Raw genomic sequence first — 27326 nt, forward strand, 5'->3', positions numbered from 1 at the left:
GTTTCCATGTCTTGGATGATGTCATCAGGAGCTGCCTGGGGCTGCTGTCCACGGTGCTGATTCTGTTGGACTTCCCTCCTTCCTCCCCGCCTCCCCTAACTGGTAAGTTGAGTCTGGGAAGAAATGAAAGGGTAGGTTTGGCTGTGTATATGTGCTGCCAGCTATTTCAAGTGTGGAGGGAAATGGCAGTTCAAAACATCCTCCAACAGAAGCAAGAATGTAGACCAAGAAGGTTTCCTGGCGGCGAAAGGGAAACGGCGCTGGCGAGATCAGGGTGACCCTGCCCAGGGCAACTTCACGTGGACAGTTGTTCTGACACAGCCATTGATGGGAAAGGAACGAACAGCATGTGTTTCTAGAAGTGTCTGCAGCGAGTGGTGAAAGATGTTAGGGGTCAGCTCTGGCGATGATTCGCCCAAACAAGGCCATGTCTAAAGCTTCACACCCCATGACGTGGGCCCTGTACACTTTACTATGGGGGATGTGCCAAATGATAACAAATAAGCAATAATAGCAGCAGCAGCAGCAATGAGGACGAAAAGCCTGCGTGAAGCTTCTAATGGGATGGGTGCACAGGTAGACCTTTGAACATAGACTATCTGACAAGATCTTTAGCCCAGGAAATCGGAGGACTGTTCTGCATTTAAACCAGATTATTCTGCCATTTGATGCCCTTTTGATTGATCAGGTTTGGGGCATTTTGAAAAAAAATGCAAAACAAATTTGACTTCATTACTTGGACTCTTCAAAGGATGGATTGAACGTTTTCTCTCAACATTGACTTAATTTAGTGGAGTTTCATTTTCGCCAAGCAACATTAAACAACAGTTGTATTTTAATGAAATATTGTGCTTTGGAATTCACTAAGTAATTTTAGAGGCATCATATCATCAACCCTGAGAATGACAATTTAATATAAAGCGTGGTTACTACTTCCTTTTTGAACAGAAAAATAAATTAAGTTAAGAGAGGTTGATTTACTTGTTGAAGTTCGCATGGCTAGCGCAGGTCCAGGGCTTCAACTTGAGTTGGATGTTTGAGTGCCAGGGATGAGCAGAATATTTCTAACATGTTGTTTACTTAGAAACTTAAACATGTGTCAAAAAGAGAAGGGATCCTCATGTGTCATTAAACATCTAAGCAACATAAGTACTGAAAACTGTTACATTTATAAAATATTAAAAATTCAAAGGACACTTATGTAATACCCTTTGTAATACTTTAAGCGAAAAATAAAAAAAAAATTAAAAAAAATTAAAAAAAATTAAAAATTCATGCCTGGCTGCCATGGCTCAGTGGTTGAGCAATGACCTCTGAACCAGGAGGTCATGGTTTGGTACCTGATTAGGGCACATGCCCGGGTTGCAGCAGGCTCCATCCCCACTGTGGGGTGTGCAGGAGACAGCCGATCCATGATTCTCTCTCATCACTGATGTTTCTATATCTCTCTCCCTTCCTCTCTGAAATCAATAAAAATGTTTTTAAATAATAATAATGACAATAATAATAATAATAAATTCATCCTGTGAGAGAATATAGTATTAGCTAAATATGAGTAATCTTTAGGCTACAGTCAACTCATTTAGCATTTAGTAACCGCCTTCGACGGGTCTAATCCTGCACTCACAGGATCTATGACAGAATCTAAAAAACACTCTAGCATAAGAAAATGATAACTTAGAAATCCAGGAGGGATTCCGCTTTCATTATCACTCTGCAGTGTGCAGTGCTCACAATCACGCGGAGCAGCTCTGCTTTTCCACAGCACAATTTCCTTCTTGCTGCCACCATGACGGTCCCTTTCAGCTGACCAATGAGGACTGCCCACTGCCTCACCTGCTGCCGTATCCATAACAACAAACACGGGGATGCTCCTGAGCTCCAAGACAGGTTAATCTACATTGTCTGCAGCTGAGAGTGACCTGATTCGAGGAGGGTATAAATATAGCTGAATTACTGAGATGACTGTTTGCTAGAAATTATGCAAATATGTATAAAAGCGAAGTTCCTGAAAATGAAATTAGGCTGAATGTGAATTAGCCTCCTATTACTGTTATAACTCCAAGTGTAAATAAAACACCGGCGTAATAACACCCAAATCTCAATGTAAATATTATTTTATTATGAAGCACAAATAGGATGCTTGTTGGAATTACATGTTCACTGTTGCAATGTTATAATGGTATCATTGTGGAGGTAATCGGAAACATATTAAAATCCAATCTCACATGATGTGTAATTTGAAAATGATGGTATTCTATCTGCTTTCTCCGTAAGAGCACTGCATACAAATACGTTAGGCTCATCTTAGATGCCAAATATTTCATTAGCAGTTATATTAGAAAAAAATCCCTTCGTTCCACTAAACGTGTCTATAATTTAATTTGTATTATGGTAATATCAGCAGTATCTCAGTTATTCATAATACTTAATATTTAAAATTTTGAGGTCAATTTTTCTCATTTACTAAAATGTCATCATTAAGCCCTATTTTCACTCATTCTTATCTTTAATGTTCTCTAGTTCTTTCTCCAGACAAGCGGGATAAAGAACCCAAGTACTTTGAAGAAAAGTTGGGAAGCATTTTCTGTGTTCCTCCAAGAACTGACTTCACACGAATGGTTAAATGTGCGAAGGACGCAAAGGGTCAGAACTAAATATTCAGGAGTCATTGTTGACATTTTCTCGGGATGTTATATCCAGACAATAAGCTGAACAGAATGTGCAGGAAGGAAATGGGCAGGGTGAGTACAAACCACTTTTTAATCAAAGTGGTTGAGGGAAAAGGTGCCTGGAAGGGAATTCAAAGTCAAATGTGTATGTGCATTTCCTGCGCATATTATTAAACCTACGGCACATTGATTGAATCTCAGTTACCAGTATCTTGTGTACTAATAATAAATAAAAATCCTGGGAAATGAACTATAATACAATATAGTCTTATAGAATTTTATTAAATATTTATATCACTTCGATGTAAATGCCAAGAGGAAAATAAATGTTCAATGACCGACAGGGACAAACAGGTTTTTACTCCTGCCTACTATTATCAGAAAGGCATCTGGCCAGTGTGGCTCAGTGGTTGAGTGTCAACCTGTGAACCAGGAGGTCAGGGTTCGATTCCCATCAGGGCACATGTCTGGGTTGCAGGCTCGATCCCCAGTGTGGGGCGTGCAGGAAGCAGCCGATCCACGATTCTCTCTCATCATTGATGTTTCTGTCTCCCTCTCCCTTCCTCTCTGAAATCAATACAAATATATATATATTTTTAAAAGAAAGGCAATAATGTGGGGACGTGTACATCTTAGAGTCAATAAAAATGACCTTAGACATATATGAATGAGTGTGTGTGAGGGAAGGATATGCATTCTCATCAGCTGAAAGGAAGATCTAAACTAAAGATGAAAGAGTAAAGATAAACAAAAGTGTATCTTATTTAATTACTATCCGATTGTCTGTATTGTGCACAACAGCCAGTATTCAGTGTTAGATACAGGCAAGGCCACTCTACTGTGAGTCAGTGTCTGCCCATGGAACAGCGAAGCAGCAGGAAAAGAAAGCTGAGGTTTCATGTGACTTTGGATACATGCAGTACAATGTGAAGAAAGAACTGGCTTTCAAAGTAGTACCTTTAAAGGCAGTATGGCCTTTCAAGGGCTTCTGGCATTTCTATCATCTTCGATGAGAGATTAATGAGAGCTGTACTATCAGCTTTTTTGTAACTTTCTGATGGCACCAGGTTTTCACACCTGCTGCGATGAATTGAGCTTCTCTAATAAGTGTTCAAGGTTACCCTTTTTGCATGAAAAAAAGAACATCCATTAGTGTTAGAAACTTATTGTCCTGCGCCATTTCTCAGTTTTTGAAGCTGGCTTTATGAAAGGATGTGCTAGAGAAATATCCGCATTTCAGTGACTTGGGATGAATCACTAAAAATTTAGCAGTCAGTTTGACTCCTGTTAATGAGTTAAATAATTACACCTCTCAGGGAATGAAAAATGACTTTCTTAAAGGTTTCTTTCTTAACCAGAGGTAATGTTCCAAGCTACTGAGTAACTCATAGAATTGGTAATGAGTTCTTTTTTATTCTCTCTCTCCTTTTTTTAAGTTTAAAGCTGTAATTTAATTTAAAATGGGGGTTACCATATCTAGACCACTGCATTTTTTATCACATAGTGATTGATTTTGGCTGAAATTTCTGAGCACATACGTGCTGAAAAAACTTTTCATGTAATATTAACCACAAAAGGTGACCAATCAAAACTGTAATCAAAACTGTAGAACATCTTTAACACGTGGGCAACGGGGTGGTGCTTGCTATATGTCATTGTTACTTAATATTGCTACAGACAATCAAGATACATGCTAGCTTCTGGTAAGTACACTTGTGAGAAATGATGGTGAGGAAAATAAAGTAATTTGAATAAGACTATAACAACAGAAAAATTGAGATGGTAATTTAAACTCTATACCGAAGTGAAACAGATATAACAGCAACAGAAGCTAAGTGGTAATGGCACCTCTGTTAAAAATCAGTTGACCACAGAGACATAGCTTTAGTTCTAGACTCTTCATTCCATTCCACTGATTTATATATCTACCGTTGTGCAGGACCTCACTGTCTTAGTGACTGTGCTTTGTAATAAGACTTGAAACTAGGAATTGTGTCTTACAACTTTCTTTTCATTTTTCAAGATTATTTTGGCTCTTCTGGGTTCCTGCCATTCCGTATGAATTTTAAAACGTGCTTGTCAATTTCCACAGAGGAGCCAGCTGGGATTCTGATAGGGGCTGTGCTTTGAATCTTTAGATGAGTTTAGTGAGCACTGCAATCTTGGGGTCTGTGAACATGAGGTGTGTTTCCATTTTTAAATTTTCTTTCAAATCTGTTTTGTAGTTTCCAAAGTATATGTTTTGCAATATTTTGATTGTGTATTAACTTTTACATGCTATTGTAAATGGAATTGTTTTCTTAATTTCATTTTTAGTTTTTCCATTGCAAGCACACAGAAATTAAATTGTTTTTGTATATTGATCTTGCATCTGAAACCTTGCTCAACTTGTTTATTAGTTCTAATAAGATTTTAGTGCATTCTGTAGGATTGTCTACAGATAAGATTATGCCACCCATGAATATAAATCATTTTAAGTATTCCTTTCCAATCTGGATGTCTTCAATTCACTTTATTGACTAACTGCTGTGGACAGAACCTCTAGCGTACTGTTGAATAGCAGTGGCAAGAGTGGGGATCCTTGTCTTGTTTCTGATCTTAGGGGAAAAGAACCCAACCTTTCATCACCAAGCATGACGTTGGGGGAGAGTTCTTCATAGGTGTCTTCATGAGGTGGAGGAAATGCCCTCTCCTTCTAGTTTGTTGCGTGTCTTTATCTTAAAAGGGTGTTAGATTTTGTCAAATGCTTTCTCAGCGTCCATTGAGATGGTATATTGTTATTCTTCTTTAGTTGGTTGACTTGTTAAATTGATAATTCATATTAATTGATCTCAATGAAGATTATTGAATGTATAACTATCTATCTATCTATCTAGCTATCTATCTATCTACCTATCTATCTATCCATCCATCCATCCATCCATCCATCACCTTAAATAAGAATAGCTTGTTGCCATAGGGCTTGTTTGTAGATTTTCCACTTTGTACTACGCATTGTTCTCTATTATCTATGTGGTATCTCTGTGTTACAACAATAGAAAACCCAAGAAACTCAATTAAGTGTAAGAAGGACCCTTCCTTTCAAACTTAAAAGATAGCATCTTAAAGCAAGTTTAAGTTCTTTTGCAGAAGTTTTTTTTTTATTCAACCACCTTAATAAGCCTGGTTTGTAAAAATCAATGCCACCGGCAGCCTGTGAACTGCATTCATTGAAATGATGCGCGTGTGGCCCAGGCCGCTGCGGTGTAATGTCCCCGTAGAGTCTGGCACAGCTGCTTTTCAGTTTGTCTTTAAGCAAAGCCACTCCCTTTGGCGTGTTTTCATTTGGATGCTTGGGTTTGTCGTGTTTGCAAACTGTATTTTCCTCACTTTATTGGCAGAGAAATGTGTAATAAGAGCAAAATGTGTATGCATACATACAAACGCACATGAAGTAACTTCCTTCTTAATTAGACTGCTTCTTATTCTAGATAAATAGATAATATACAAAGATAAATCAATGGTTAGGATGCACTTAATAAACAGAAACATGTGCTCTTTTGGCTTAGCCTAGGTTTAAATTATGAGCATGGCCATCCAAATACACACATTGCACCACACGTGACCAGACATTTCCACCTACTTCATTCACACTTAGTGAGATGATGCAAAGGGAAGTTACAGCCATTTTATAAATGAAGAGGGCAAAACCAAACGATATGAATCGACCTGCAGGGTCAACAATAGTGTCCTGACTCTTTTCATTCTAGTTCAAAACTCTTCCTATCCCACATACCAGTCTCTACCCATTACCATTAGTTCATTCACGTGGCTCTGTTTTATTGATATGAATATGTTTACCCTTGGCCTCTCAGACTCCCTTAAATTGTCCCTATTTTGTATCGTGGATAAAAATATCTCTTCCAGCAGACATAATTTCAAGTGAGTTGAAAAATAAGGGAAGTGAGTTAAGCTGATGGGATCAAAATATATTATTAATAGATGATGAAAGAGTCATTTAAAACGGTGTGGCTTCTATAATAATAAAAGCGTAATATGCAAATCGACTGAATGGCTGAACAGCGGAACAACCATCTGGACGACCTTCCGGACAAAGCCGGGCCTGCAAGGGCCAAGGCAGCTGGGCTGCGAAGGCCTACTCTTGCACAAATTTTGTGCATTGGGCCGCTAGTAATATATATAAAGAAATAACCTTACAAGACAGTCCATATTAATTAAAAACATATAAGCCATATTTTTAATGTATGTTTTTCTTAATCCTAACTTCCTTCCCAAAATTACAAATGACTTTCTGCCTAATATTATTGAAAAAGGTACATTTTTCATTACTTTAATTTTCGCTTATTTCTATTTTTTCTTACTTCAATGTTTCTATAGCATCTTAAACTTTTAAAAAAATGTCAGTATTCAGAAGCATCCTATAAGTAGCAGTGACAGCAATCACATACTACTTAATTCTCCACAGTTCTGTTAATAGCAGTATAAAGTAATGCAGCCTGAAAAATAATATATAAAAATTGTCTATGCTTATTAGCCCTAAACGGCTTCATGGAAAAATTAATGTGAGATGGGACATTTTCTAGTCCTCTTTTTTCTGCAAGAGAAACATTCAAAGAATATGGGACAATCAAGAACAGCTTAGAGAAGATCCCTACTGTTTCTCTCCGGGAGATGCAATAACCTTCTGATTCTGTTCCTGAGAATATTGCACAAAATTGCTCGTGTGAGGCAACTCGCAGGAATCAAAAGAGCTCAGTGATGAATGAGAAGGTGTCCTCTGATCTGTGCTATGAGTGATGATTAATTCTGCATTTTTTCTGTACAGATTGGAACATGTGAATAGTGCCTATCAGACTGAATAGCTCAGTTTATGAATAAAAACTGGAATTGTTTTGAGGTGGCCTGCACATTTTTAAGCATTTAACTCTAATTTCAGGCTAGGACTGTGTGTGCGTGCGTGTGTGCGCACGTGTGTGCGTGCGTGTGTGTGCGCGCGTGTGTGTGTGTGTGACTACAAAAGCCCCAGGAAGGTCAATTTCATTGCTTATCTGTAAGGCAGATATTTGAATTGAGCTACAGAACTGAGTCCAGAGATGACCGTCGTATTTCAGCTGAGAATATTTTTAAGAATCCGCCCCATTCGTGTCATTTGTGTCCCATGGAGACTGTGTCTGCAGCAAGGTCTGACCTGGAGGTCACGAGGCCAAGCATAACTTTTCATGAATGTTTTGTGACGAGCTGTTACAGAATGTGTCTCACTGGCTCTCCGCTGGCTCTGGGCCGGCCAATGATGTAGAGCATACTGTTAATGGGGATTTTTTATAACACGGGGCACGCTTATTTTTCCTGCACACATAGAATTAGGAGGCATATATTTTCTTTGAGAAGATCCCAGTCTCTCTGGCAAGTATTATTTTCATTCAGCCACCGAAATGGGCTGCAAAAGTCAATACGCATTCCGAAGAGGCGATATTACCTCTGGTCAGCAATGGACTTACATACATTTCAATTTGGTCCTTAAGATTTTAAAAATGTACAGCATTATAACTTGAGATGCTGGTTGTCTGCACTTTCCAAAATTATAAATCACCGTGCATTTAAAAATTGGTGATTTAATTTTTCTTTCAGGATTTTTAGAATCATTGCTGTCACCTTGGTATATAAAAATGAAGGAAAATAACAGAGCAAATATGAAGCTAGAAAGTAAAGGGTAAGTAGGCATTCACAGGAGTCTTCCTCTCTCAGCTTCTGGTCTCTGTTTTTGTTTTATATAATCCATAGTTATTTTTCCCTCTTAAAATATCTGTCTACATAATTACCTTTGTTGGAAGTACGCAGTAACATTAGGTAAGTATCTAAATAAGCATTCAAATCTCATAATAATTTTTCTATTTCTTTAAGTATTTTTATTTATTCTTTCATTTGAGGAGATCTGTTTATTAATGCAATGATATTTATTTTGGGCTTATTAGGTACCAAGTTTAGCAAATTATGGTACTTTTTTATGTTTGCTTTACTGACTCCAGAGAGATGAAGGAAGAGGGAGAGAGAGATAGAAACATCAATGATGAGAATCATGGATCGGCTGCCTCCTGCACGACCCCCTACTGAGCATTGAGCCCACAACCCAGGCATGTGTCCTGCCAGGGAGTTGAAATGTGACCTCTTGGTTCATAGGTTGACGCTCAACCACTGAGCCACACCAGCCAGGCAAATGATAGTACTTTTCAATGCTCAAAAGAACAAAATGTCTATCAGTTGAATACTTATTGCATTTTCTTTGTCATCTTACAAGTAGTTACTGACCACACACGACCAGAAGGCCACTCTTCCTGTAGAAAGTCCTGGGTAACCTAGGCAACTGCCCACACGAGGCCCTGCTTTCCCCTCTACGCCTAATCGCCATCCCTTTGCTTCAGTTTCGCCAACAGTGAGCTCATGAAATCCCAGGCTCCCACCCCAGACCCTGATCCAGGCAAAGGCAGAGCTCCACGTCCACGCTCTCTCCTTCCCTCTTGACCTGCGACCTCGCTGCGTACCCGCCAGGACTCTGCCCATATGAGGAAGGTGAGTAGAACAGGAAGAAGCAGAGATGAGACGAAGCGGGCAGTAGAGTAAGGGTTAACTCAAGAAAGTGGGAGTTTTGTGGGTTTTTTTGTCAAATGAAAAATAATAGGGCTGACTTCCATGCCGAATTCTGTTGGCCGTAGGATGAGGACTGAGAACTGATCATTCGACTTAATAACATGGAAACCAAGGGCGAGATGACGAAGCGTGCTCATGGAGCAGTGTGGGCAAAATCCTGATTAAAATGGGTCCAAGCGAGAAGAGGATCTTTAAATGATGAAGCTGAAAGGCTTAGAATAGGGGGAACAGAACACTTTGAAATAGAACACAATAGATTCCTTTAAAAAACCCTCTAGCCTTCAACATCATATTCAATTTTGTTATATAAATCAGGGCAAATAGTATTAAATCAGACCAGTGGAAGCTGTAGGATCATATATTCTATTTTGAATTCTAAAAATAGGAAGCTCAAGAAGAAAATGATAGTAATTTTAAATAGGCACGTTAACTCTCACAGTATTACTGAAAGACATTTAAGGACATGATAGGAAACTATGTGTGTAATATTATTGGTGAGTGTTATCAGCTGCTTCTGGAAAGGAATAGAGAGGATGTTGGGTTCCCTCTCCCCTTTAAGTTATGTAGCTAGACTGGGAGAAAAATTAACACAGAGAGAAAATTATAGTGGTTTTTTTCAGCCCTTTCTGAAGGTATAACCAACTGAATCGTCTCAGATATAAACACTGGGGCTCCCACAGACTGAGAGGCTCTAATGTGAGGGCTTTCAGGAGGAGGCATTCCAGACTTCAGTAAGGGAGTCCCCACCTGTAATTTTTAAAAGATATATTTTTATTGATTTCAGAGAAGAATGGAGAGGAAGAGAGAGACAGAGACATCAATGATGAGAGAGAATCAGGGATCGGCTTCCTCCTGCATGCCTCACACTGAGGATGGAGCCTGGGCATGTGCCCTGACCAGGAATTGAACTGTGACCTCCTGAGCCACACCCACTGGCTGGGTTGATTTTTTGTTTTGTTTTTTAATGTCAGTGTTAAAAGACCTGGATGTGTTGGAAACAACAAAACTATGCATTGGTGCAGGTGATTGAGAAGGTGAGGCAGGGCTTCTAAACTAAAACACACTTTTCAAAATGTTTAGCCCATGAGCACAGACACAAAAGTGTGGTGAAGGCCTGGGGGGCTGGGGGCAGGATGGAGGGGGGTCAATGGAAAAAAAAAGGGGGGGAACGTCTGTAATACTTTCAACCATAAAGATAAATTTAAAAAATATAAAAGTAAACATGTTTTCCCTATCTCTCCATGTCAGGCCCAAATTGGCCTTCTAAGAAAGCGTGCACACAGCCCTGGGAAGAAAGTAATTTAGCGACTTTCACAGACATTATGTTGAACAGCTTTCTGTTGACCTGCTTTGCGCCTAACAGTCCAAACAGCCTTGACGTCCCCTTGTAGAATGTTCCCGTCTTCCTAGTTAGCCTCGCTTTAGTATTTTTCACACGACGACTCTGATTTCCTCGATGCAACTCTGTAATTACTTTTCAAAAGCAGGAACACCAGGCCTGCTCTCCTATTTCTATTGCTGTGGTGTTCATTCTGGCCGTTCCGATAATTGCATATTACGGAATGCAGGAACACTGGCCAGCGAAATAAAGTGGGAATTCAATTCCTACACGCTCTAGTTTCCCTACAAATGATTTCACAGGCACAGCAGTCCTTTCTCTCCGAAGGCTTCCAAACTCTGCCAAAGCAGTATGATCAAAAGCATTTTTAAAAAAACTCAAGGCAAAACAAGGGGAAGGCAACTAAAACATCAAAGGGACAAAGCGCTCTCTCTCTAATTACACGTTAAAAAATGTTTCATTCCCCTAAATAGCGCCTGTGTTTTCAACAGTGTTATTTGGCAGGTTTCATGTTATTCACACGGACTGAAATAGACTATTCTTTTTTGCAACTGATCAATCAGATCAAATATTCCAAGCAGATTATGTTCTGACCCGGACAACTTGAAACACTACCCATTCTCTGAACTTTGTTGACTTGGCTGGAGGGTCCTGACAAAATCCCACCCTGTCTGCACCCAGCGCTCCAGCTCCATCCAGGCCGTCATGGGCATCTCTGTGTTGCATCTGCATGACCTGACACAACTGATCCTTCCCCTGCTAAACTCTGGACTGGTCTAAAAGGCCAACACTCCTCTGGTTTTCCTCCTTCCAATCTGATATCTCAAGTTCTGTCCTTTCTATTTGACTCTAGAATCAGCTCACTTTGATATTTCCAGGGGGATTGGTAATAAGCATTTCTATTCTCTGCTCCGTGGTCACTCATTAGTAAATCCTTTTCTCTAGCATGTCCATTTCTTTAATTTTGCCTTTGCTGCTCTTTCCTCTCACCTGGATTCTTCTTTTCTTAAAAAAAATGTATTTTTATTGATTCCAGAGAGCAAGGGAGAGGGAGAGGGGGAGAGAAACATTAATGATGAGAGAGACTCATCGATTGGCTGCCTCCTGCACGCCCCCTCCTGGGAATGGAGCTTGAAACCAGGGCATGTGCCTGACCTGGAATAGAACTGTGACCTCCTTAACTTGGATTATTCTTGTATCTTATGTATCTGTCCCTCATCTTGCTTCTTTCCAGACTAGATTCTATATTGATATCATAATAAGCTTTTTAAAGTGAAAAATGCATCACCCGATTTCCCAGCCAACGCCCTTAAATGAGTCTAGAGGAAGAAGAAGCCAACTCACTAATTTCACATCTAGCACAACCCTTACTGATTCCTGCCCACCTCCTTCCACTTATGTCCAGGCACTGCTTTCTTACCCAAATTCGCTTTAGAAAGAGTAGAGTACATAGAAATAAATAAAAGATATAAGGAAATATGTGTAGCATTACCTACTGCTAAACTAAAATGAAAATAAAGCAATGCCTTGGTTTACTAAACTATTTATTTTCAAAAGCTGATTCAATCTCCACTCAATAATCCCAGCCTTTTACCCTATTATAAAAAATATCTGTATCTTAAGGTCTGCTCAATACTTTAAAATCTTATTTTTTTAAAAGAAAAAGTATATCTATTGTTTAGTGGTTAATATCATGCCCACTTCCTGAGGTTGCTATGAGGTTTAAGTGAGTAAAACGCAACATAGAAAACAGAAAAAAAAATTAGTTGTACTCTTATAAAAATAATTTTTTAAAAATTCCAGTGATACTTAGAAAACAATGGATTCATCTTTATGTTTCAAATATTTTTACTTTCCAAACTTATGTAAGAGTAAGCTCATTAAACACACTGGCCATTTCGTCTAAATTCAGTCTATTAGTGGTACCAGGGCCCATCGCTGAAAACGCCACCCATAATAATTTCTCTGTATGAGATAATGTCCTCTGTGCCAGCCGACCTCAATTTACCTCCTTCCAAAGGGTGTTCTGGCCCAATTTTCCTTGGTTCCTGCGACTGTAGGGAGCTCATCACAGCAGGTTTGCAAATAAGAAGATGTCCCTCTTCTTGGTCCATTACATATAAAATGGTGATGCTAAAATGCTTTCTGGAATCACCTGGAGTAGCCCAAATGTTAATGGCTTGAAGTTTTCTTGGAATTTCTTAATACATCATCTGCTCCAAAACTAAATGATGATTCATAATGTGGTCCCCACTGGAGGCACAAATGAAAATGCCGCTAACGAGCACATTCTTTAATGGAATGGGTCCTATCTTAGCAAAAGGAGGCTCATTATTCCTTGGCAAGTCTACCTTAATGCATGCTTTTGTGGAATCGTAAAGAATAATAATGGAATAATAATGATTTAAGCTGTGCAAAAACACATCCAATTAGGTTTCTCAATACGAACAGAACCACACAGCAAAAGCCTAGCATATCAGTGGATGTTTATTCATAGATAAAGACTCAATAGATGTATATAAGGTCAAATCATTTTAAATGAATATATTGAGGAGCACTGTTTGTGGTTCCTAGCCACTTAAAGTTTTATTGTTGTGTGTTTGTGAACAGCTCAAGTGGAAATCTTGTGATTATCAAGTTCAAAGAGTGAGTAATAAGTATTATCATGGGATAAAGAAATCTAATAATCTGTTGCAAATAGATTATCAACAATTTTCATTCTGAAGGAATCTTTCTAAAGATACCTAAATGCAGCGGGGCTGGTGTGGCTCAGTGGTTGAGCGTTGACCTATAAACCAGGAGGTCACCGTTTGATCCCTGGTCAGGGCATATGCCTGGGTTGCAGGCTCAATGCCCAGTAGGGAGTGTACAGGAGGCAGCCGATCAATGATTCTCTTTCATCATTGATGTTTCTATGACTCTCTCTCTCTCCTTTCTTCTCTGAAGTCAATAAAACTATGTTTTAAAGATATCTAAATGAAGAAAGACAGAAAAGAGAGAGAATGGATTTTAACTAATGTCTGTATTTCATGTATATATGTAGAGAGATGATAGATCACATAGACAGATGAGAGATAAATAGATGAATAAACAGAAAAATAGGTGTATGTGCAGGTATGTTTGTTCTTTTTTAAAGTTAATAGTTACATATTTTCACTAATTTCCAAACAGAATCAAAGTGGAAGGTATAGTTAATGATCCCCTATTCTCACTTTTTTTTTGCATTAATTAAGAAAGAAGGGTGGTTTCAGGTGTTCTCATTATGTTGGAGTCATTTGGTGGGAATTCAAAAAGATGCTGAGAAGGAACAAGTGCTGGAAAGAGCTGGTTCCATGAGGAGTGATGGTCTGTTTATTTCTTTTTTTTAATCTTGAATTTTAAGGTGTCTTAAGTATTACAATAATTTTAGAACCACAAAATGAAGAGCACTGTGGAAAGGAAGGGAGCACTTAAAAGTTTAAAATCTTGAAAACTTCAAAAGGGAAGATAAAAGTTACACATAATAGCATATATGCGATTATGGTGATAAATACTGTGTAATTAGGCTATTAAGGTTGGGAAAGAAATGATACACTGACAGAGAGCACACCTGTTTTATGGTTAATTATTGTTATTTTATTCTAGGATAAAAGTAAGTTCTTTCAGAAAATAATTACTTCTGACAAAAACAATTTCTTAAACCTTGAGAGAAAGATTTAAATGACATTGATGTATCATATAATTTAAATCAGCTTTAGGAACTAATTTTGACTATACTTGTATCAGTTGGATTGCAAAACTTGGTCTTGAGTATAAGTCACAATCTAAAACAAGTCAACGGGGCCCTATTATAAGGTGAGAAGAGAAGATGTGACTTTGGGTGGTGGGCACACGGGGCATATACATATCTGGTAACAGAAACCCACACCTGAAACCTGTATGTTCATGTTGACCAAGGTCACCCCACAGAATATAAAATTCTCGTTTTACTTTTGTCCTGAAAATCAAATGAAAGCCAACACAGGCAGCTCTCTGTACCCACGGGTTCTGCATCCTCAGAGTCAACCAACTGAGGATCAACAATATTTGTAGGAAGTTGTGCTGCTGATTTGCACTATGGAGTTAGGCCTGTGGTGGTGGCGTCTGCACCAAACATGTACAAGCTTTCTTTTCCTTGTCATCATTCTATAAACAACACAGTATAACAGGTATTTACACAGAAGCCGTGTTGTTTTAGGGATTGTAAGTAATCTAGAGATGTGCTTAGGTTACATGCAATCACTGTGCTGTGTTATAGAAGGGAGTTGAGCATCCATGGATTTTGGGATTCGAGGACTATCCTGGAATCAATCCCTTGAGGGTACCAAAGGACATCTGTGATTAAGAGTGACATATGGCCCGGCTGATGTGGCTCCGTGGTTGAGCATTGACCTATGAACCAGAAGGCCACTAGTTCAATTCCTGGTCAGGGCACATTCGAGCAATGATTCTCTCTCATCACTGATGTTTCTATCTCTCTCCCTCTCCCTTCCTTTCTGAAATCAATAAAAATATATTTAAAAGTATATGCATATGAGTCATTTAACCCTTTAGCTAGAACGATCACGTAAGTAAAACTAGATGTCAGGAACATGGTGTTTATTAGAATGTGAAGAATATACATGCCTCGAGAGTCTAAACATCCTGCATAAAAACCTTTGTCTCCACTGGGGGACATCCAGCAAGATGTCCTACATCCCTCATTTGTGCAATAACATCCTATATAATAAACCCTAATATGCAAATCGACCAAACGGCGGAACAACTGGTCGCCATGATGTGCACTGACCACCAGGGGGCAGATGCTCAATGCAGGAGCTGTCCCCTGGTGGTCAATGCGCTCCCAGAGGGGGAGCGCTGCTCAGCCAGAAGCTGGGCTTACGGCTGGCGAGCGCAACGGCGGTAGAGCCTCTCCTACCTCTGTTGCAGGTGGGTGGTAAGGAGTGAGGGGTCCTGGATTGCGAGAGGGATATCCGACTGCCACCTTAGGCCCGATCCCCAGGCAGTTGGACATCCCCTGAGGGGTCCGGGACTGCAAGAGGGCATGGGCTGGGCTGAGGTAACCGCCTTCTCTCCGCCGCCCCCCCCCGCCCCCCCCCCCCCCCCCCGCCCAGTGAATGAATTTCACGCACCGGGCCTCTAGTGGACCTATAAAAACAGCATGCTGGCTGGGCCCCAGAGTCAGCAAAAAAGCTGGGCAAAATCCGTTGAAGGCATTCAGTGTGAGCTAGGCAAATGATTTAAATCCCCACACTTCAGCCTCTCGGTAACCCTGTTGGAATGTTGAGCTCAACACCCCCATCTACCATCCCCACATAAAGCAAAAACAAAAGCAATAAACACCAGAAGGTGTTTTGTGCTTATTATACATTTCTTTTGCAAATTCATTTGGTAGCAAATTATGCTTTAAACTGTGATGCTATTATGTTATTTATAGTCTTTTTTTTTATCCGACCAAGTGAGAAGATCCACTTGTTTCCCTGCAGAGATATTAATAGGTTTGCTTATGAGGTGCAACATAGCATGCAGCCTATGGATTGTATTACTTATCAAAACATTTCAAAACTATATTCAAAAGCACTTCTGGTTCTCAGGGTCCGGTGATCATGGAATTGTGGGATGCCACCTGAATCCTCCCATGTAGGTATCATTATGGGATGTTCAGTGAGAGTGTCTGATTGCAGGCTAACATATTACTGGTGGACTCTTCCTGCTGAAAAAATACTTTAGAGACAATAATTAAGGATCACCATTGCCAGCAGCAGTAGCTGAAGTAATTCTCACTTTAGCACAAATAAATGACTCGGGATCTTGGGGTTGTCTATTGATCCACCAAGAGTGCAATTCGCCTCATTTCCATTGTGTATTTAGGACAAACAGGCTTTCAAGGAAGATGGCAACAGGTCCTGTTTTCATCTTTACCTTCTTTCCTGCTGACAGGACCACCCAGCTCACATTCTCTACTACCAACCTCCTCAATCAGTCACAGGGGTTTCATTTCCTTGATGACACTTATCACTATCGCAATACAGATTACACATTCATTCACTTACTCATCTATCATCTATCTCCTTCACACAAGATCTATGTTCTGTTAAAACAGAGTCCTGTTTACTAGTAGTTCCTTTTATGTTCCTAGTTTAAGGACTACAGTTACTGGCACAAAGTAGGTGTTGACTAAATATATTTTTCTGAAGGAATAAATACAGCTAAATTCATAGTTCCTTGCAGTAAGCTTCAGTTGTTATTCTTGGTTAATATATTAAAAACATAAAATATGTAATGCTGTATGATATAATTACTTATGCATCTTCCTTCCATTTTCTCTAGGATATTTACAATTTTATTTACCTGTGTTCATTAGACTGATTAATGTATCTGTAGTAAAACAGGTCTCTAAGGATGAATAAATTTCATAGCAGTTATCATAATTGGGGACTATAATTGGATCATAAAAATTATCATTTATGTGGGGAGATATGTTTGGACAACATACATACCCTTAAACCAAAGTAATAATGAGAAGAGTGGAGAAGTAAATAAATAAAATAAATGTATCATTTGCATAGAACATGAATAATGCCCTGTCACTGGGGTAACTGAAAACAAAAAAAGAGTATTACTCATTAGAACTCATGGATCAAACACATATCCATATTTTAATCTATTAATGAATTAATACAAATGAGGAAACACTAATAATTATGGAAGAGGAGAGCCCGTGTCAAATCAATAAATGGAGGGACTTCTCAGCACTGCACACAATTTGGGAAGTCCCAGCAAAATAATTCTTGAGGAAGAAACCACATCCCCTTTTCACAGTGACGTATGACTCAGAGTCGCTCTCCTGACCTCACCCACTTTGCTCAACACCTGGTCCTCTGCCCGGATAAGTCACCTTCTCCTATATGTTCTATCTTCTCATCTACAGAATATGGGCCAGATGCTCCCCAAAACATGATGGATCAGCTGAGTTCTGAAAATTATCAAAAGTAAAGTTATATGTACGTGTGTTTTTATTTGCATGTATAGGTAGATAAATATAGATATATAATCTTCATTATGAGCTTAAAGCATTTCAAAATCTCAGAAGTCCACCCAAGCATACTCATGAAAAATTAATTTCCTTTACATCTTTATTAAAATTCATGGAGATAATATGTTGCTTTCTCAACATCATTTGGATCTTTTTAAAAATGTATTTCGGTTCTGTAGCACAAATTTCAATGGGTATCTATTCAAAAGAACATTACCTATCTAAAAATTCAGATCCTATTTTGAAAAAGCTAACTCTATCAAAATGATAGATACTCATAGCGAAGCCAGGCAATGGTGCTGAAAATATAATATCCATAAACATCTCAGGGAAGAAACCAATGGCAGCCATTATACAGAAAATTTTGCTTAAGCTAGGATATAGGATTCCAGGAAAAAAAAAATGAGTGTTGTATGCTTTAGTTTTGTGTAATAACACTCATTGATGTATCAGTGATAATTTTAGGAGGGTTAACCATGACATAGTCACATAACATGACCGTAAACTAAATGAACACGGTCATAAACATGCAAGGACAGAAACGGTGTAACCTAAGGGAGAAATGATGGGTGATCTCTACAAAGTGCCACTGAAAACTGTGGCCCAAGAAATATATTTTTATAACAATCCCTTTAAGTCCAAATCATAGTTTGTACTCCTCCCATGAAGCTCTTTGCAAAATTGTTATTTTACTTTTTTATTATGCTCATAACATCTTACATTTTTATGCTATTATAGAAACATGCTCCATCTAAGCAATGACTTGCTGGACACAATAGAGACCTACTCCCTGGGAAAAGACCCCAGTAGCCTCTTCAATCATCAATGCTCTCTTTCTCTTTGGCTTCCTGTATGTCAGGCAAGAACAACTCTTACTGAAGAAAGATGAATGAGATACAGAGAACCAACAAGTGAGAAGAGAGATTGGAAAGATGAATGAGATACAGAGAACCAACAAGTGAGAAGAGAGATTGAAAAATGATACTTGTGATGCTTATCTATGCAGATGGTAGAGGTGTTGGGTTTGAATTAAGGTAGCTTGCTTGGTGTTGCATTGCTGCAACACAGCAGAATAGAGTCAATGTCCTAGGAAGAACCTGCAGCTGCTTAGAAACCAAAATCCCTTGGGTTGGGTCCCTATGAGAGAGCAATGCCATGAAAATGTTTCCAAAGTTAGATGCATTCAGATTAGCCTGGGTTAGGGCTTTAAAGTGAAATCTCCTAAATGATAAAACAAAAGCCCACCAATGCCATTAATTTACCACACAGTTGTTTGCAAATGGCTAAACAGATAATGCCCAGATATTTTTAACTGGTGCCAGAGCTATGACCTTGTGAAATATAAATGCACACACTGCGAAAAATCCAACTGTGTGTTTCTAATACCCTGAGATGAACAAGTTTTTAATGGAACCAATTTCTACAATGAAATAAGTTATCGAGAGTTGCAAAATGAGTGTGATGATTTTTTGCATTTTTTGTTTCTCGATTTTAATTAGAACTGTGTGGTTTTTGAATTTCTAATTATAAAACAAAATGAAATGTGACTTGACTTTCAGTGGGGAGCCTTTTGGGGCCCTTTAAATCATCTTTATCTAAGAGAAGCAAGTCACGAGCAACAATATAAAACGAGCCTCAATGTTATCAGTGACACTGAGTTAGGCAAAAGCAATTAGCTTTCCTCTCAGAAGCGTGCTGTTAAGATACATTTAAATTGAAGCATTATATTCTGGTATAATAAAGCTCTTTAGGATAGATATTGCATTTCATCATGGTAACACCGTTTACACTGACCTAATCAGACCTAAAATGAGATAGCCTCTTGGAGGTAATAAAGGACCTGGGTTTGGATAAATTTTCTTAAGACCATTCATTCTCTCCAATTTCCTCACAATCTACTCTTGATTTTCAAAGGACTTTTTACCTGGATGATCTCAATATGTGATGGTTTGCATGAGACATTCCTCTGCTGTAAGTGACCCATAGACTTACTGACTCAGAACTGGATGTCAATTACAGCTATATCTATTGTGGATCACTTCTTTGATGGAGTCAAGGGGTGGACAGATTGAAAGAGGGAAAAAATAAGGCCATGATTTTGCGTATGTAGGACCTTTGACCAGAGTTTCCTGTGAATTAAGATGGTGAAATGTGGATTGAATAATGCTTTGGGAACTTTTTTTGGTTGGTCAAAAAATATTTTACAAAGAAAGCTGGTTAAAGGATAAATACCATCTATCTATCTACCTATCTATCTATCCGTCTATCTATCTACCTATTTACCTATTTACTTATCTACCTACCTACCTACCAACCAACCTACCTATCTACCTATCTATCATCTATCTAAAATCAGGGTTTCAAACTCACTGTACTAGCTTTTCTGAAAACAACGAAATTTCTGGGTCATTAGAATCTCAACCACATGGGCTTGGAAATGGAGCACAGTGCAGAACACAATGCTTGGCACGTAACAGGTTAAAACTGAATTAAAAAATAAATATTTGCAGCATCAAGAACTGTCTTCCAACAGGCTTTGCTGATTGGCTCCCTAGCAAACCTGCTCTATTAAAAAAAATCACAGCATAATAATCATATAAAAATGTAGCCATTAAGTCCAATGACTCAGGCTTCTTGCTGCTCCATCAGTTTGTCAGTCAGGCAGCTGGATTCAGCAAATACTTAACTCTGACTCAAATCCTGGGGGAAAATGGTGACAAAGACAGACAGGCCCCAATACTCACGAGATTATCTTACAGTGAGTTGGTGGGAGGACAATATTATTGCTGGTTTGTGGTAATGACATATGACTTAAGACTGACTCAACATTAGGTCTCAGAATTATATTGTCTTTTGTTCATTGTTTAATTATCTGGACTGTTAAGCTACTTAACAATCAAAAATTATTTGGAAACATATTCTTATCAGAGACTCTTGGCACATTTTAGGCACAAAGACAAACCTATGGCCATTTGTGAATTTGCATCAGAATCCTCATTTCATTCATTTTTATTAGGAAGCACAAACTCGTTGGGGGGGGGGGGTGGCATACTATTGGTTTAAAAAGGGCAAAAAAGCATTCATTACTCTTTGATTAAATTTCTAATCAGTATTCATTTCCAGTTTCTTCCAAGTCACACTAGAACACAGCAAATAAAAAACAAGTCACCAAGCCTGGCAATATTTAAAATATGAATGTCACTTTCTAAATTCATTACTATCTTTTCCTTAAGGCAACAGACAGCTTAGCTTTCATGGCAAGAAAAACAGTTCCTCTGTGGTCATTTTTATGCATTAAAAGATTTTTAAATTTTCTGAAGACATTATTCGAGTTTGATCTAACAAACGCTGAAGGCAAAGACAGACTCCTTACAGTTGCTTTTTCTCCAACGAAATGGTTTTTACTATATTTTTCTCATACCTGCCGGTGCATCTGATTACAGAGTCTTTCCACTCTACATGCTGTTTATTCATTAATATAATATGTGACATGGACCTTCATTTTGGAAATCTGTGTCAATGTTTCCCCTGGAGGAAGGTGAACTGGGGGGACTGCGAACAAAGCACAGTATCTATTCCTCCCCATTGCTTGATAACTGGGGACCAAAATGGGCCGCACCCTAATCCTGACTAGCTCAGGTGAGGCCCATGTGGCGGCCTTGCAAACTCAGAGACCGAAAGTAAACCCATAGGCTGGTCTGCAGTGAAAACTTCCTGACTAAAAGCAAGTCATGGAGGGTAGTCATGTCCTAGGCTGGTATCTTTCTTGACAAAGGTCAGTCTTCACCTTAACTGAGCCTGTCTATTGTCTTTTTGCATCTACGGATACCATACCTTTAGAATGCCAGCCTAATTTCCTTTTCCCAGACCCCTCAGGGCGTAATCACCCACCAGAGCAGGAGACCACAGAACCACCCATTGTTATCTTGTTCTCAGCCACACCATCTCTATCGTGCTGTAAATGCTGTTAACTACCCTATACCCACCAATGTAAAAGAACTATGTGTCTATCATTTCATTTTTTATCCAGTCCTGGAGGTTTTTCGAATCTACCACCAATGAATTTTGTGTGACCGCTTATGCCTCCTCCTTTGATTGTAAATGTATAAAATAAGGCACAAAACTGCCGTTCACTGGAGTGTTTTCTCAGTCCACTGAGATGTTGCTTCCTGGCAACTGTCCTTGGTTTGGCTCAGATAAACTCATAAAAATTATCTACAGGATTGGATGTTTCAGACCCGTTAGAGTCCCACTGTGAGGTGTGACCTATTAATTAATCCAAAAACTGTCAATTTTATGCAAAATTGATCAATAGTATAGTAGTGCCTCTAAGCCCTTTAAATAGAGTCAAACTGATCTTTAAAATTACATTTTTAATTTTAAAAAGTGTATGTCAATATTTAGGACAAGTATAAAAGAAGAAAGCATATATCGGAATCGTTTATACTCTGTCTGAATCTTAAGCAACTAATCTTCAAATTGCTGGTGATGTTTCCCTGGCCCTTTGTCTGAATGCAGACTTCTTAAGAAGTTGCTTTGGTTTTATTACTCAACATTAATTCTGGAATATTTATCGTAAACCTCTTCTTCTTCTACATTTTTCTGGGTTTTAAGTATATAATTGTTTTCCCTACCTAGTTTGGACATCAAAGCACTGTCCTTGAACTTTCCTTGGCATTTTTTAAAATTTATTTTATCTATTGATTGATTTGAGGGAGAGAGACATCGATGTGTTGTTGTTCCACTTATTTATGCATTCAGTGGTTAATTCTTGTATATGACCTGATGGGGGACGGGCCCCACAGCCTTGGTATATCAGGACAATTCTATCACCAACCAAGCTACCCGCCAAGTCCTCCTTGGCATTTTTGAAAGAATGGGTTCTGTGTTTTCAGAGTGGTTTACAAAATCTGTTAACTTCACACTGAGCTTCTAGGATTTAAAATTGTAATTTCTCTCAACTTTAAATAGATCCACTCCATCAGTTCTTACCATTAGTCCATGGAGTATATATGTTTTTATCATTTTCCCCATTTTACCCAAATGTTAATAGGTTCAGGAATTTCTCCAAGGCCTTGCAGCTGTTCAGTATGAAGTTAAGTTATCGTCCAGTAATTCTGACTCCAGTGGGCAAGTGCTTAACCTTTATGCTCTTAGGTGTAAACGTTCCAACCATCTAATGTTCGCAGTAGAGTACAGAGCAGTTATTTCTTATGGCCTTGGAATATCTTTGTCTCAAAAAAAGTGCAAACTAAAGTGGGCTGGTGAGATTTCACATCTCTTTTTCATCCAGGGGTTATTGCATGTATTCCCCACACATGTATATTCACATGATCTGGAAGATCCTGGCATAAGAGGAAAGGACCTCCCCCCTCGGCCTGTGCTCACATTGGCATCCAACTTACAGTGGAAGAATCAAGTGATTCTGCGAAACGATTCAGGGATGTACTATTGACATTTCAGCCATGATCCTCCAAAGGGGGCATATGCTGACCCCTTGGGACACCTATTTTATGTCGCATAAAAAGATATGTTATTTTCCTTTATAAGAAGGGTGACCATTTAATCTATTATCAAAACTGGGACACTTTTTAGGGTGAAAGAGGCACCATTAATAAACTGAGACAGTCCCAGGAAGACTGGGTAACATGGTCTATCATTTGGTGTTTGCAGCCGTGCTGTGTCTCTCAACTCTTACTGATAATTAACCAGTAAGAGTTAATTGGACAATCTGCAGTCTCTGTCTCCATATGTGACCTAAGCCAATATTTCAGTGACAATTTGCTCAACACAGCGACCTAGAGTATTTATATTATATAGACAAATATGTTAAATATATTAGAGTTGTACCAATACACAAGCAGAAGGTGTACAAAGAGAAGATTCAAAAACAGCATGATGTCTTAGGAACTGTACATTTAAATATACATATTTATGTTTTTATAAATATAAAAATATTTTATAAATAGAAACAAATACAAAACATTTGTTAAATAATAATTTCACATAATTACAATCCAATAAGAGACTAACTGAGTGTTTTCAATGGCCAAATCACTTGAGCTGAATTGATTTTTCCATCATGTAATATCATTTCCTAGAGACACAACATTCAGAGAAGCAACACAGATACTTTGAAATTCTGAGTTTTAAACTATGAACTTTTAATACGTTCCTGGAAATATAATCTAATGTGACATGAAAGTTTTAAAATTTAAAAAATTCAAAATCATTAACAATTATACTTTTTCCCATTCCCTCTATTCTCAAAAGGGCACTCCAATTATTTGTCGCTCTGTGATGGATGAAAGGAACAGAGGGAAAATAAGGTGAAAACTCTATATATGCTCCAAAGGAAGTCATTATTCAACCATGAGGAATATGAAATCTTGATAAAGAGATCAATTACAATAGCTCTGTACGCTCACTTAGAGTTGTGTGTTCCCAGTAATGAAATGCATATCAGCATTAGAAAGGTTGGGTATAAATCACTGAGATTTGATAAAATGGAATCCTAGGAACAGATGCTGATGATTATTTGCCTTAGGTGTGCAATATAATGATTTTGATTTGTTTTGAGACAAAGGGAACATAAATCATGAGTTTAAAGGAAGTTATATTTTTGCTTATTTTCACTTTTACCTTTAAACTTCGAGGACTTTCTGTAGGCAGTAGACAACACAGTCCCATATAAGTGACCTCTTATGTCTGACTGGTGCATTCAAATGTCGATCAAAGTTTATTTTTGTGAGAATGAAAGTCCCCACCCTCCACAGAGCAGGAATCTAATACTTTTATCTAATTATCCTGTTTTATTCAATGACATGAGGAGGAAACACAGTGTCCTTGCAATTTTATTCATGCTGACAAGCTTTCTGACCAGGTAACTGAATTCCTCCCACCGACTTTCAATAACCTGCACGTGGACAATCTCTGAGAAATCTTCCAAGGCCTCATGCCTTGGGTCCATGAGTAACTTCAAATCTCTTGAGAGTGTCCTGATTGCTTGGAGCCGTATAGAATACGACCTTCCTTCAAAACAGAAGAAACTTCATTTTTTCATGGACTTTTGTTTGCTTTTTACTTCAAAGCAAAACTCAAAATATAAGAAACCGTTTATAGGAAAGTTTACAACAGCTCTCAGAGTGAGGCGCTGCACAGTGTAATAGCTTGAGCGTGAACAAACAACGGAGAGGACAGGACTTGGCGTCGGATGTTTTCTATCCAGTGACATCAATGGGAGAATTAGTGGGGGACAGGGTAGCGGCTAGTTATTCATAGAGAATGTTCGCGAAGTGATTTCTTGGATGACTGTGCAAAGCTAAGCACTGCTTCCTTTAAATACACTTATAACATGGTTACACATTTATTTGTAAGCCTGGGCCTGGATTGAGCCACTGCGTTAATGTCGGACAATGTGAGCCATAGCTTATTCAGGTTATTTATTAGGAAAAAAAAAAAAAAGGAACTGGAGGAAGGAGAAGGGGTGAACATATTACATGTCCTAACAATGATCCACAAAACTTCTTTCATCTTCTTAAAACTGTAAAGTAACCTACTGAAACTAGATATTGATGATAAAGTCTCTTCATATATTTGATTATTTTTCAAATATTTGTAGACTGTTGTTGGTTTGTACTGGTTCAATTCCTCTTTGTCTATCATGAGCTGTCAATGCTGTTAGATGATATACCATCTTTCTAGAAGAGAATCCTTTGATTTGCTCGTAGTCTCTTAGAGTTACGGTGAGGCTACCCTAACTGAGGAAGGTTCGTGTCTGCTCTGTAATATCTGTGGCCTCAGTAATGATTTAAGTAAAGGGTAAAGGGGCCAAATATATGCTGACGGAGGATGATTTGACCTTGGGTGGCGGGCACACAATGCAATGGACAGATCCTAGAGTTGGCCCAGATATTTCCTATCAGAACACAGAGACTTGCGATGGTCGTAGTCTGCAGAAATGTACGAAGTAAATGGCGAATGTCCATCTTATCATTAGGAAAAGCCCTTTGACAATCTCCGACCACCGTGGAGAAGTTCTACTGCTGATCCTTCCTGTGACCTGTTCTACATCTTGTATCCACATTCCATTCCGTAGGTCCGTGATTCAGCCCCCAGTGGCCAAGTCCACGGATAATTCTTTCTGAGGAGTACTGGCAATCCCCAGTCTATGAATGTAGTTTAACATGAGTCATTACTTTTTCTACCTAACGCTTTATTATAATATTCTTTATCAGCTGAATGGAAATCCTCATATGTTCCGCTTCAGTGAACAGAACTGGAGCTCTAAACGGGATCATAACAGAATTGTGCTGTCAGTAGATGGCACTCTTTGCTTTACTAATAAACACTGACCACACCCTTTACTTTTATTTTAAAAAGTCTCCATAGTTTTTTCGTAACTATTTTTAAAAATCCAAAATTGCTTACATCTAGCGTTTAATGAATCCGTCTGATTGCTTCTGCTGCAGATCGATGGGGACTGGGGACCACAGTGTTGGCAAGAGGAGAACAATTATGGCGCGGGTCACGCTGTCGTGTGGACAGATTGTCTGCTCTGAGTATCACCCGCTGAAGAGGCCTCCGCTGGCCACGCTGCTTACCTCCTGGACACGTTCCCTTATCATCTCGATAGTGTGTACACAGAGAATGCAAACTAATTTTAATGTGCACTGAAGCAAAATATTACCAGGACGGTGAAGCCACTAGAATACAGAGCATCTAACATGTGTGCCAGCGCTCTCAACTGTACGATTATCAGGCATTAAGGGGGTTCCACGCCGCTGCTTCTCTCGTTTGTTCAGATAACTGACATGAGCATCATGATGGTAGGGGGGAAATAACTCATTTTTACTTCCGTCTCTTTCAAGCTGTAGCTGTACTCACATCAAGGTAGTCAGGAGGGGGGGACACATCAACTTTTTAGGAACGCATTACACCAACACACACCTTCTAGTATACTTGGCCATGCTCATGTCCTAAATCGTATAATAGCACTCCCAATGCACCCAGTTGCCCTATAACTTCTTAATGTGTTTCCCCAGGAGTTTATAGGCTACAGATGAAGGATTTACTTGCTTTGTATGCTGTGCTCCCTCTCAGCAGGAATCACAGTGCCTGGCACAAAGGGGTGGACAATAGATACGTGTTAAAGGAAGAAACACATGTCCATTGGGCTGAGCTATTTTGTTATCTGGGTGCCTAGAAAGGAAGGAATGAGGTCGCCTCTGATTATGCTGGCAGACACACTGCTAAGGTTTTATGCCACAATTATTTTAAGTACTTCCTTTAAAGAACTAATTTGTTTCATGATCAAGTTCATAAGTTCAAAAAATAGAATATTACCCTACCTAAGTTAGAATTATATTACATTATACACTGTTATAATTACATTATCTTAATCCTATTATGTTATATTCTAGTTGTCTCATTTTGGATACTATTTACATATTTAAATGAGATGAAATGTACTTTGCTCCATGATAGGAACGGAAGATGAACATTGTTTTCATTGCAATTCCTTGCCATTGGATGAACCAAATTCACTTGAGATCTTTTGCATGAATTTTAGTGCTCAACATTTTATCTATTTAAAAATATGTGTTTTTAATTCTAA

Source organism: Myotis yumanensis, unplaced genomic scaffold, assembly GCF_028538775.1.
Source record: "Myotis yumanensis isolate MYYU_CA2020_CCGP unplaced genomic scaffold, mMyoYum1.0.hap1 SCAF_22, whole genome shotgun sequence".
Classification (NCBI taxonomy): domain Eukaryota; kingdom Metazoa; phylum Chordata; class Mammalia; order Chiroptera; family Vespertilionidae; genus Myotis; species Myotis yumanensis.